Genomic DNA, 12,231 nt, shown 5'->3' with positions numbered 1-12,231 from the left:
CTAAGCCAAAATTATAAAACATTTTAAACTCTAGAATGCAAATCAAATATAAGATACCTTCCTTACTACACTTAAATGAACTCTTTCTACTTCCCAAAATTCAAGGTCTTTGCAAATCATAAACAAAATCGTATTAAAACAATAGAGTTCTTATTTTTAGTTTACAGCAGTCTCAAAGGACGGTTTCAGTCAGCCCAAGTGCTGCAACTGGCCCACATTAATAAGCGATGCCTATATGTGACAATATTCATGCTTGCATGGACTGTCAAGTCAGTGAGATGGTCTGCACAACAGAATGACAGGGCACCATAACCCATAACTGCTCGCTTGGCTGACCTTCATTTCGGAAGGTTATAAGCTGCAAAGCAGTTAAAAACCCAGATGAGATTTAATTTATCAATTTTAACAAATTAAGATTGAAACTCATGAAGTACTAACAGGTTTTTACTGATATTTGAAAACAACAGTTCTGTCCATAAAATCCAGTTGTTGTCCCTTCTGAATATCAGATCTTTTTTGTTTTGGATCAGGGAAGGTTTTTTTGTGAAGTGAAACAATGATGGGAATCTGTTGCTATGGGAACATGGTTTGAGTTCCTGAAGGAATTTATGCATTGGTTTTAAATGTTACAATGCAAAAAAACACTGTTGTTCACAATTAGAAGTCAGTCATCTCCACTACTTGTCCTGGTTTTGCACCACTTTTAGTTCATGAAAGCAATTAAATCAGCAGTGTGTCAATTTCACAATCACAAAAAAATTAAAATATATAAATCACAAACTAATCGGTACAAACAAATCCAAACACATATACACACACAAACAAAATTGAAAGAACATTAATTTCCAGATGACTGTTTCAAGACAAGCAGTGAGTAACACAAGACAATCCCTTGCATCATCGTGGGTGAAGAAAAATGATGAGACAGCCTGGTAGTGCCAAGCACTTGTGTATGGACATGAAGTGGTAATCAAGTGCTTCATTGCAGAGAAAGGAATGGAAAATTGGAAGATCAATCAACATACATTCTAGCATACAGACACAGGACAGCATTGGTGGAGGGCTGAGAACGGGTTGCCTACCCAACCAACTGATCAGGAAATAGTACTATAGTGCTTGGAATTGTAGGGTGAAGAGTCTAAAAACAAGAGACACAAAAGAAAAAGCTAAAATGATCAAATATTCTGACTGCCTGCACATTTATACACCAGCAGCTTTTCCTACCTGGACACAAGCTAAAAATAATTCAAATTTCACAGAAATTGATTTGGTTTGAATAATTACAAGTATATTAAAATTATCTGACACTAAAAGCCCACTTAGTTAGTTCCTACCAATGCTTCTCTTTTGAGGCACTGTTATATTTGAACATTCCAGGAGGCAATGCTTATTGCACTTGCAAAGCAACTGGAAAAATCAAACAAAGACTTGGGGCTAGAATTTCCAAACAATCCACCAGTGCCCGATTGCCGCCCAAAATACCAAGATTCCAGCGAATCCGCCAGTGAATAATTCCCCCCCAAAAAAGAAAAAAATCCGCCCAGCGAAAAAAAATGGGCGTTGCACCCTGAATATCGACAAAAAATTGAATCTTGGGCCAATTGGGCGGTTCTTTAAAAAAAATGGGCGATAATTACTTAAATTACTAAAAATTTACACCGAGGCTGCGGGTAGGACCTAGGAGAATAACACAAAAAATATTTTTTCCAGAAATATAAAATTAAAAAAATCATAAAAACATTCTCAGGACCCTTTTCTAAATCACAAGAGAATTTTTAAATAATTAGTAAAAAAAACAATTACTTACCTTTTTCTTGCAGGGCTACTTACCTACCGCCAGCTCCGATGATTCTCGTGGGTGATTTTTTTTCCAACTTACCCACGGGTCACCGCTGAGCCAAAAATTGCGCCATGGCGCTCAATGGACGGTGCACGCTGGCAGTCCGCTCCCCAGCGGTACTTCGAAACTGCCAGCGGAACTCAACTGGGGAATTTTGCGCCGACCCAGTTCTCGCCCAAAACAGCCAATACCGCCGAGAAACTGGGTGGTGAAGCACTGGAAATTCTAGCCCATGAAATTTAAAATCATAAAATACAAAGCATCATATCTCTATCAGTGATAACTACATCAACAAAAATAATCTCACCGCCACATACTTAGCATCACAATAGGCAGCATTATTAACTATATATTAAGAATTATGCTTGCAACAATACTTATTGCCGCTCTTATCAATAAAATTGCAAGTTTCACAATAAATCGTACTTATGTGCTTTTATGTTTATTTGCCAAAGTGCGTTCAGGCTATTCCACATCAAAATAATATAACTTGACATTTAGATATTTCAGAAAATTTAGATTACTCATGGATTTCCTTTGGCATTGCTTGTGAAAATTTTTTTCTTTAAAAAAAAAATACTTAATTTTTTTCTGTCTGATTTTTGTTAACAAAACTTCTGCCATTTTTGTTGCAAGGCAAGTGTTTCCCATTTTCCTTGACTTGCATTTTTGTTACTTGAGTATATATTCTTTTTAGTTTTCCTGCTGTCCATGTCATTGCAGAAGTATTCTACTTATGTGGTGGCTCTTGTGGAGAATGGGGAATGATGACCAGAAGAGATCATGGATAGGGAGAAAGTATAATATAGCCAGAAAAAAAATAATAGGTCAGATTTTGCTGTAGCAGGCCATCTAATGGCATGTGCCGTTAGTTAGGCTTACTCCTGCAGCTCAAAATATTTTTGCCACAAAGTTGCTGAAACTTCAAGCTGATACAGTAAGAGAAAGAGGGCACCTGGAACCTCAGTGAACAAGACAACCAACAGGGTATCTCCTAAACCAATGAGATTTAGGGATTGGGAAATAAACAGCTGAAGGATTGAGAAAGAGGGTGAATTAAAGGGGGGAGGGGGAGGAAATTCAATCTGAAATCAGGTGCAGAAAGAGAGAGGGGGAAAGAAGGATATCACTTCTCGGCCTTTTGGCTAAGATCATGCGTAACTGACCTGACAGGGGAGTAACCATGACCCCAAAGTGGTTCTCCCTGGATCAGGAAAGTGGTTCTCCTATGCTTTTTGGAAATAGGAGGTGGGTGGGGTGGATTGACCCATCCACCTCCACGGAGGTGTGTGGGGTTGCTGACCCATCCACCTCCATGGCACGAACCTGGTATTGCAGTACTTCCAGGAATGGTGCAGTGACTCTCGGCCTTTTGGCTAAGAGCATTGGCACAGAGTGATCCTTGATGTGTGCAAGGTGACCTCTGGCGTTTGTGATTTGACAAAGAATTGGAAAGATTGGCTACGAATTTAAAAAAAAAAAAGAAGGATAAAGAGAAAGAAAAAAGATACAGAAAGGAAAGAAAAAAAATGCAAAACATAAAATGACACTTTAAAAACCTAAAGGAATGAAACTCCACACATTGAGCCCAAGTTTACCGCAACGCTTAGAACGATGCACCTCCGTAAGGTGCGGTGACTTTCTGGAACAAAAAACGCTCCTTAGGACGTCTTCCGGCTCGGCGTAGCACACCACATCCAGTGGAGGGCGGAACCAGGTCCCGGCGCTGAACACAGTGTTGGGATCTCTGCACATGCGAGCTAGAGTGTGCGCGCATGTGCAGTAGCTCCTCGCCGCCAAATCTCTGCAGGCTGTGTGGGAGGGGCCCGAAGCACGGCACCCCTAGCCCTGGCCGAATGGACTCCTGGAGCAGGTGACCAACTATGCAGAGGAGGAGGAGATCCTGAGCTCGGACCTGGAGACGGCAATGTCCGTCATCGGAGACAGGAGATCCCAGGAACAGAAAGCCAAAAAAGAAAGGCGGAAGGAGCTGGCAAAAGTGATCATCAAGAAGGCAGATATCGAACTCATTATGAACGAGATGGAGATTTCTCAAAGTACAGCAGAGCATAGTCTCCGGGAGCATCTGGGAAATGTCGTCAAAGCCTTGATTGCTCTCACTGACTGAGGCCATCGAGTGTTCCTTGGGACTGTTTCGGAGATGTTCGGGGGGCGGGGGGGGGGGTGGCGGGGTAGCAAGAAAGCAAAGAGATTGGGGGCAAGACGTGAGTAGGATGGGACCTGGGCAAGCTCATCTGTTTAACGCTGCCCGCTCTTTGGGGGCAGGATTGGGTCTCAGTGAAATGAATGCTTTGCTTGTGCAAGAGTTTCTGGTTGTGCCCCAGCAATGAATCCTGAAGATGGGCGCAGCCGAACAAATGGAAAAGATTTAAAGGACTCAGAACTTGAAACAATAAAATCCAAGCTCGCTGAATCAAAAAAAAGGGATTCCCATGGTGTTACCCAGGTGCGTTTTGTTACTGGGAACAAGATCCTCAGGATACTGAAGTCCAAGGAGTTGGCTCCAGACCTTCCAGAGGATTTGTACCATTTGATCAAGAGAGTACTTCCACCTCCACGCCCACCGCCCCCCCCCCCCCCCCACCCCTTCCCTTCACAAAGGTAGGACTTGTAATTTTTATTTGTTATTGATTGATTGATTGCTTATTACTTTGGTTTTGGTGCTTTAAGTGCAGGGTTCCGACTACTTTTTATTTATTAACTAATTGCTGATTACTTTTTGTGCTTTGTAAGTCTTGGTGCAGGTCCTCTCAGCTTCCTTGTATTTTTTATTTGTTACTGAATGCTTAGTTTAGTGCTTGGTGCTTTCAATGTACTGCTTTGTTCAGTGCTTAGTGCTTTAAATGTACTTATGCTTCTTTAATGTTGTTGTGAAGGTGTTTAGTGCTTTGGAAAATCCTCTCACTTCCCTCTGCCCCCCCACCATCTCTGGCTACCCGCGCTGATTTCTTAAGACCCCGCAAGGTTTTTCCGAGCATACAAAAGTGGACACATACGCTGGCCTAAGTTAGTTTGGAGTAACTTTTCGCTGGCTAAACTTGCTTAAATGGCCAAAACAGGCGTAAGTGGCTGGTAATGCCCCCTTTGAAAAAAAAAACTGAACGAAAAAGAAACTGAACTAACTCACTTAAACTGGAGCAAACTAAATGGGGAGAATTGCGATTTAGGAGCAACTCCTGGGGAAACTTGGGCCCATTAAGTTAATTTTCAGTGCTAGATAGGTTGATTGACAGGAATTAACAATTATCACGTCATTTAAAGGGTACTTATGCTACTAATTATTGGTCTTAAATGTCAGCGGTAGGTTTAGTTTGTATCTACCGTGCAAATACAGCAACTTCATGACATTCAATAAATGTCAATGGTAAGGCAGACAGTGAAAGCATAGAATCATAGAAATTTACAGCACGGAAGGAGGCCATTTCATCCCATCGTGTCCGCGCTGGCCAACAAAGAGCTATCCAGCCAAATCCCACTTTATAGCTCTTGGTCTGTAGCTCTGCAGGTAACGGCACTTCAAGTGCGCATCCAAGTACTTTTTAAATGTGGTGAGGGATCTGCCTCTACCACCCTTTAAGGTAGTGAGTTCCAGACCACCACCACCCTCTGAGAGAAGACATTTCCTCTCAAAACCTTCTACCAATTACTTTAAATCTATACCCCCTGCTTGTTGACCCCTCTGTTAAGGGAAATAGGTCCTTCCTATCCACTCTATCTAGGTTCGTCATGGGGTACTGAAGTTGCATGTTCAGCCATGAACTTATTGAATGGCGGTGCAGGCTCGAAGGGCCGAATGGCCTACTCCTGCACCTATTTTCTATGTTTCTATGTCATAAGATCTCCCCTCAATAAGATCTCTCCTCAGCTTCCCCAGTTCCAAAGCAAACAACCCCAGCCTATCCAATCTTTTCTCATAGCTAAAATTCTCAGGCAACATCCTCATAAATCTCCTCTGCAACCTCTCTAGTGCAATCACTTCTTTCCTGTAATGTGGTGACCAGAACTGCACGCAGTACTCTAGCTGTGGCCTAACTAGTGTTTTATACAGTTCAAACATAATTATGCCTCAGCTAATTAAGGCAAGTATTCCGCAAGCCTTCTTAACCACCTTATCTACCTGGCCTGCTACCTTCAGGAATCTGTGGACATGCACTACAAGGTCCCTTTTTTCCTCTACACTTCTCAGTGTCCTGCCATTTAATGTGCATTCCCTTTCCTTATTAGCCCTCCCCAAATGTATTCCCTCACACTTTTCAGGATTGAATTCCATTTGCCACTGTTCTGCCCACCTGACCAGTTCATTGATATCTTCCTGCAGTCTACAGCTTTCTTCTTCACTATCAACCACACAGCTGATTTCAGTCTCATCTGCAAACTTCTTAATCATACCCCCTACATTCAAGTCTAAATCATTGATATATACCACAAAAAGCAAGGAACCTAGTACTGAACCCTACAGAACCCCACTGGAAACAGCCTTCCAGTCACAAAACCACCCATCACCCTTTGCTTCCTACCTCTGAACCAATTTTGGATCCAACTTGCCACTGTGCCCTGGATCCCACGGGCTTTTACTTTTGTGACCAGTATGCCATGTGGGACCTTATCAAAAGCCTTGCTAAAATCCATATGCATTACATCAAATGCACTACCCTCATTGACCCTCCTTGTTACCTTCTCAAAAAATTCAATCAAGTTAGTCAGACACAACTTTCCCTTATCAAATCCGTGCTGACTGTCCTTGATTAATCCGTGTCTTACTAAATGAAGATTTATCCTATCCTTCAGAATTTTTTCCAATAATTTTCCCACCACCGAGGTTAGGCTGACTGGCCTGTAATTACTTGGTCTATCCCTTTCTCCCTTTTTAAACAAAGTTACCACGTTAGCAGTCCTCCAGCATTACACCTGTAGCCAGAGAAGATTAAAGCCTCTGTCATTTCTTCTTTTGCTTTTCTTAACAGGCTGGGATACATTTCATCCGGGCCTGGGGATTTATCCACTTTCAGAGCCAAGCGGGTAAGTGATTGGCTGGTGGATTGGTGAGTATTTAATGTTTTTCGTTTTCTTTTTCTTATTAGTAGGTAACCTTTGACATTGTTGCCAAATTAAGTTAATTGAAGGGTTAAGTCATGGCAGGAGAGCCCAGAACCGTGTCATGCTCCTCCTGTGCTACGTGGGAAGTCAGGCATGCTTCCAGTGTCCCTGACTACTATGTATGCAGGAAGTTTATCCAGCTGCAGCTCCTGATAGACCGCATTGCAGCACTGGAGCTGCGCATGGATTCACTCTGGAGCAATCGCGATGCTGAGGATGTTGTGAATAGCACATTTAGTGAGTTGGTCACACCGCAGGTAAAGGTTACACAGGCATATAGGGAATGGGTGACCATCAGGCAGAGCAGTGGAAGGAAGGTAGTGCAGGGTCCCCTGCGGTCAACTCCCTCCAAAACAGATATACCGTTTTGGGTCCTGTTGGGGAAGATGACTCATCAGGGGAAGGTAGCAGCAGCCAAGTTCGTGGCACCATGGGTGGCTCTGCTGCACAGGAAGGCAGGAAAAAGAATGGGAGAGCTATAGTGGTAGGGGATTCTATTGTAAGGGGAATAGATAGGCATTTCTGCAGCCACAATCGAGACTCCAGAATGGTATGTTGCCTCCCTGGTGCAAGGGTCAAGGATTTCTCGGAACGGCTGCAGGGCATTCTGGAGGGGAAGGGTGAACAGCCAGTTGTTATGGTGCATATAGGTACCAACGATATAGGTAAAAAAACGGGATGATGTCCAACCAGCTGAATTTAGGGAGCTAGGAGTTAAATTAAAAAGCAGGACCTCAAAAGGTAGTAATCTCAGGATTGCTACCAATGCCACATGCTAGTCAGAGTAGAAATAGCAGGACACTTAAGATGAATACGTGGCTTGAGGAATGGTGCAAGAGGGAGGGATTCAAATTCCTGGGACATTGGAACCGGTTCTGGGGGAGGTGGGACCAGTACAAACCGGACGTTCTGCACCTGGGCAGGATTGGAACCAATGACCTCGGGGGAGTGTTTGCTAGTGCTGTTGGGGAGGATTTAAACTAATATGGCAGGGGGATGGCAATCTATGCAGGGAGACAGAGGGAAGTAAAATGGGGGCAGAAGCAAAAGGTAGAAAGGAGATAAGTAAAAGTGGAGGGCAGAGAAACCCAAAGCAAAAATCAAAAAGGGCCACATTACAGCAAAATTCTAAAGGGACAAAGAGTGTTAAAAAAAAAGCCTGAAGGCTCTGTGTCTCAATGCGAGTAGCATTCATAATAAGATGGATGAATTAACTGTGCAGACAGCTGTTAACGGATATGATGTAATTGGGATTATGGAGACATGGTTCCAGGGAGACTGGGAATTCAACATCCAGGGGTATTCAATATTCAGGAAGGATAGACAGAAAGGAAAAGGAGGTGGGTTGCGTTAAAGAGGAGATTAACGCAATAGTAAGGAAGGACATGATGTGGAATCTGTATGGGTAGAGCTGCGGAACACCAAAGGGCAGAAAACGCTAGTGGGAGTTGTGTACAGACCACCAAACGGTGGTAGTGAGGTTGGGGATGGCATCAAACAGGAAATTAGGGATGCGTGCAATAAAGGTACAGCAGTTATCATGGGTGACTTTAATCTACATATAGATTGGGCTAACCAAACTGGTAGCAGTACAGTGGAGGAGGATTTCCTGGAGTGTATTAGGGATGGTTTTCTAGACCAATATGTCGAGGAACCAACGAGAGGGCTGGCCATCCCAGAGTGGGTGATGTGTAACAAGAAAGGACTAATTAGCAATCTTGTTGTGCGAGGCTCCCTGGGGAAGGGTGACTATAATATGGTAGAATTCTTTATTAAAATGGAGAGTGACACAGTTAATTCAGAGACGTGGGTCCTGAACTTAAGGAAAGGTAACTTCGATGGTATGAGACATGAATTGGCTAGAATAGACTGGCGAATGATACTTAAAGGGTTGACGCTGGATAGGCAATGGCAGACATTTAAAGATGACATGGATCAACTTCAACAATTGTACATCCCTGTGTGGCGTAAAAATAACATGGGGAAGGTGGCTCAACCGTGGCTAACAAGGGAAATTAGGGATAGTGTTAAATCCAAGGAGGGGGTATATAAATTGGCCAGAAAAAGCAGCAAACCTGAGGACTGGGAGAAATTTAGAATTCAGCAGAGGAGGACAAAGGGTTTAATTAGGAGGGGGGAAATAGAGTATGAGAGTAAGCTTGCAGGAAACATAAAAACTGACTGCAAATGTTTCTATAGATATGTGAAGAGAAAAAGGTAAGTGAAGATAAATGTAGGTCCCTTGCAGTCAGAATCAGGTGAAGTCATAATGGGGAACAAAGAAATGGCAGACCAATTGAACAAATACTTTGGTTCTGTTTTCACTAAGGAAGACACAAATAACCTTCCGGAAATACTAGGGGACCGAGGGTCGAGCAAGAAAGAGGAACTGAAGGAAATCCTTATTAGTTAGGAAATTGTGTTCGGGAATATGATGGGACTGAAGGCCGATAAATCGCCAGGGCTGGATAGTCTGCATCCCAGAGTACTTAAGGAAGTGGCCCTAGAAATAGTGGATGCATTGGTGGTCATTTTCCAAAATTCTAGAGACTCTGGATCAGTTCCTATGGACTGGCGGGTAGCTAATGTAACACCACTTTTTTAAAAAGGAGGGAGAGAGAAAACAGGGAATTATAGACTGGTTAGCCTGATATCGGTAGTGGGGAAAATGTTGGAATCAATTATTAAAGATGTAATAGCAGCGCATTTGGAAAGCAGTGACAGGATCAGTCCAAGTCAGCATGGATTTATGAAAGGAAAATCATGCTTGACAAATCTTCTAGAATTTTTAAGAGGATGTAACTAATAGAGTAGACAAGGGAGAACCGGTGGATGTGGTGTATTTGGACTTTAAAAATACTTTTGACAAGGTCCAACACAAGAGATTGGCGTGCAAAATTAAAGCACATGGTATTGGGGGTAATGTATTGACGTGGTTAGAGAACTGGTTGGCAGACAGGAAGCAAAGAATAGAAATAAACGGGTTCTTTTTAGAATGGCAGGCAGTGACTAGTGGGATACCACAAGGTTCAGTGCTGGGACCCCAGCTATTCACAATATACATTAATGCTTTAGACGAAGGAATTGAATATAATATCTCCAAGTTTGCAGATGACACTAAGCTGGATGGCAGTGTGAGCTGTGAGGAGGATGCTAAGAGACTGCAGGGTGACTTGGACAGGTTAGGTGAGTGGGCAAATGCATGGCAGATGCCTGCAGTATAATGTAGATAAATGTGAGGTTATCCACTTTGGTGGCAAAAACAGGAAGGCAGAATATTATCTGAATGGTGACAGATTAGGAAAAGGAGAGGTGCAACGAGACCTGGGTGTCGTGGTACATCAGTCATTGAAAGGTGGCATGCAGGTACAGCAGGTGGTGAAGGCGGCAAATGGCATGTTGGCCTTCATAGCGAGAGGATTTGAGTATAGGAGCAGGAAGGGCTTACTGCATTTCTACAGGGCCTTGATGAGGCCACACCTTGAATATTGTGTACAGTTTTGGTCTCCTAATCTGAGGAAGGACATTCTTGCTATTGAGGGAGTGCAGCGAAGGTTCACCAGACTGATTCCCGGGACGGCAGGACAGACATATGAAGAAAGACTGGATCGACGAGGCTTATATTCACTGGAATTTAGAAGAATGAGAGGGGATCTCATAGAATACTGACGGGATTGGACAGGTTAGATGCAGGAAGAATGTTCCTGATGTTGGGGAAGTCCAGAACCAGGGGTCACAGACTGAAGATAAGGGATAAGCCATTTTGGACCGAGATGAGGAGAAATCTCTTCACTCAGATACTTGTGAACCTGTGGAATTCTCTACCACCAGAAAATTGTTGAGGCCAATTCATTAGATATATTCAAAAGGGAGTTAGATGTGGCCCTTATGGCTAAAGGGATCAAGGGGTGTGGGGAGAAAGCAGGAATGGGGTACTAAAGTTGCATGATCAGCCATGATCACATTGAATGGTGGTGTAGGCTCGAAGGGCCGAATGGCCTACTCCTGGACCTATTTTCTATACCCCTTAATATTTCCTCTCTCACTATATTTCATTAATATTGCAATGTCTGCATCGCCCCTCTCTTTTGTGAAAACGGACGCAAAGTATTCGTTACGAACTATACCCACATCTTCTGCCTCCACACAGATTACCTTTATGGTCTCTAATAGGCCCTATTTTTTCTTTAGTTATAACCTTGTTCTTAATGTATTTATAAAACATCTTTGAGTTTTCCTAGATTTTACTTGCCAAAATGTTTTCATGCTTTCTCTTTGCTTTCCTAAATTCCTTTTTAATTACACACACCTGCACTTTCTATACTCTTCTAGAGTTTCTGCAGTATTGAGCCTTCGGTATCTGTCATAAGCCACACCTTTTTTCTTTACCCTTCCCTGTATCTCCCTTGATATCCAGGGGGCTCTAGATTTGTTAGTCCCACCCTTTTTCTTTAAAGGAACATACTTGCTCTGAACCCTCTGGATCTCCTCCTTGAATGCCTCCCACTGTTCCGACACTGATTTACCTTCAAGTAGCTGTTTCCAGTCCACTATGGCTAAATCACCTCTCAGCTCATCAAAATTGGCTTTTCACCAGTTGGGAACTTTTATTCCTGGTCTATCTTTGTCCTTTTCCATAACTACTCTAAATCTAACTGAATCACTAGCACCAAAATGCTCTCCCACTGATACCCCTTACATCTGCCCAGCTTCATTCTCTAAAACTAAGTCTAAAACCGCCCCCTCCCTTGTTGGGCTAGCTACATACTGGCTAAAAAAGTTCTCCTGAATGCATTTTAGGAATTCCTCACTCTCTATACCTTTCACATCAATTTTATCCCAGTTATTATTAGGGTAGTTGAAATCCCCGATTATACTACCTTATAGTTTTTGCACTTCTCAGAAATTTGGCTACATATTTGCTCTTTTATTTCCCTCTTACTGTTTGGGGCTCTACAGTACACTCCCAACAGTGTGATCACCCTTTTGTTGTTTTTCAATTCGATCCATTTGATGATCCTTCCAACACATCATCCCTCTTCACAGCTGGAATTGTTTTTTTTTTAAATCAATACTGCGAGCTCCCTCTCTATCCAGTCTGAAAACCAGGAATAGTGAGCTTCTTTCAGCCATTTCTCAGTAATAGCTATATCATACTCCCAAGTGCCTATCTGTACTCACAGCTCATCTGCCTTATTCTCTATACTCCTTGCATTGAAGTATATATCATTTAGCACTGCTACACTTCATTGTTGTCTATTTTCTAGCCTTTG

At 42.7% G+C, this 12,231-nt stretch overlaps 1 protein-coding gene and 1 pseudogene across 3 annotated transcripts in view; one reads left to right on the top strand and one right to left on the bottom strand.

The window, feature by feature from the left end:
• Positions 1 to 12,231, bottom strand: part of lrba (LPS-responsive vesicle trafficking, beach and anchor containing) — a 1,157,354-nt gene that overhangs the window by 375,041 nt on the left and 770,082 nt on the right. The window lies entirely within an intron of this gene.
• LOC139251743 (U2 spliceosomal RNA) lies at positions 2,966 to 3,203 on the top strand (annotated as a pseudogene).

Source organism: Pristiophorus japonicus, chromosome 2, assembly GCF_044704955.1.
Source record: "Pristiophorus japonicus isolate sPriJap1 chromosome 2, sPriJap1.hap1, whole genome shotgun sequence".
In the NCBI taxonomy this organism is placed as follows: Eukaryota; Metazoa; Chordata; class Chondrichthyes; family Pristiophoridae; genus Pristiophorus; species Pristiophorus japonicus.
This window is presented reverse-complemented; position numbering and strand designations above follow the sequence as displayed.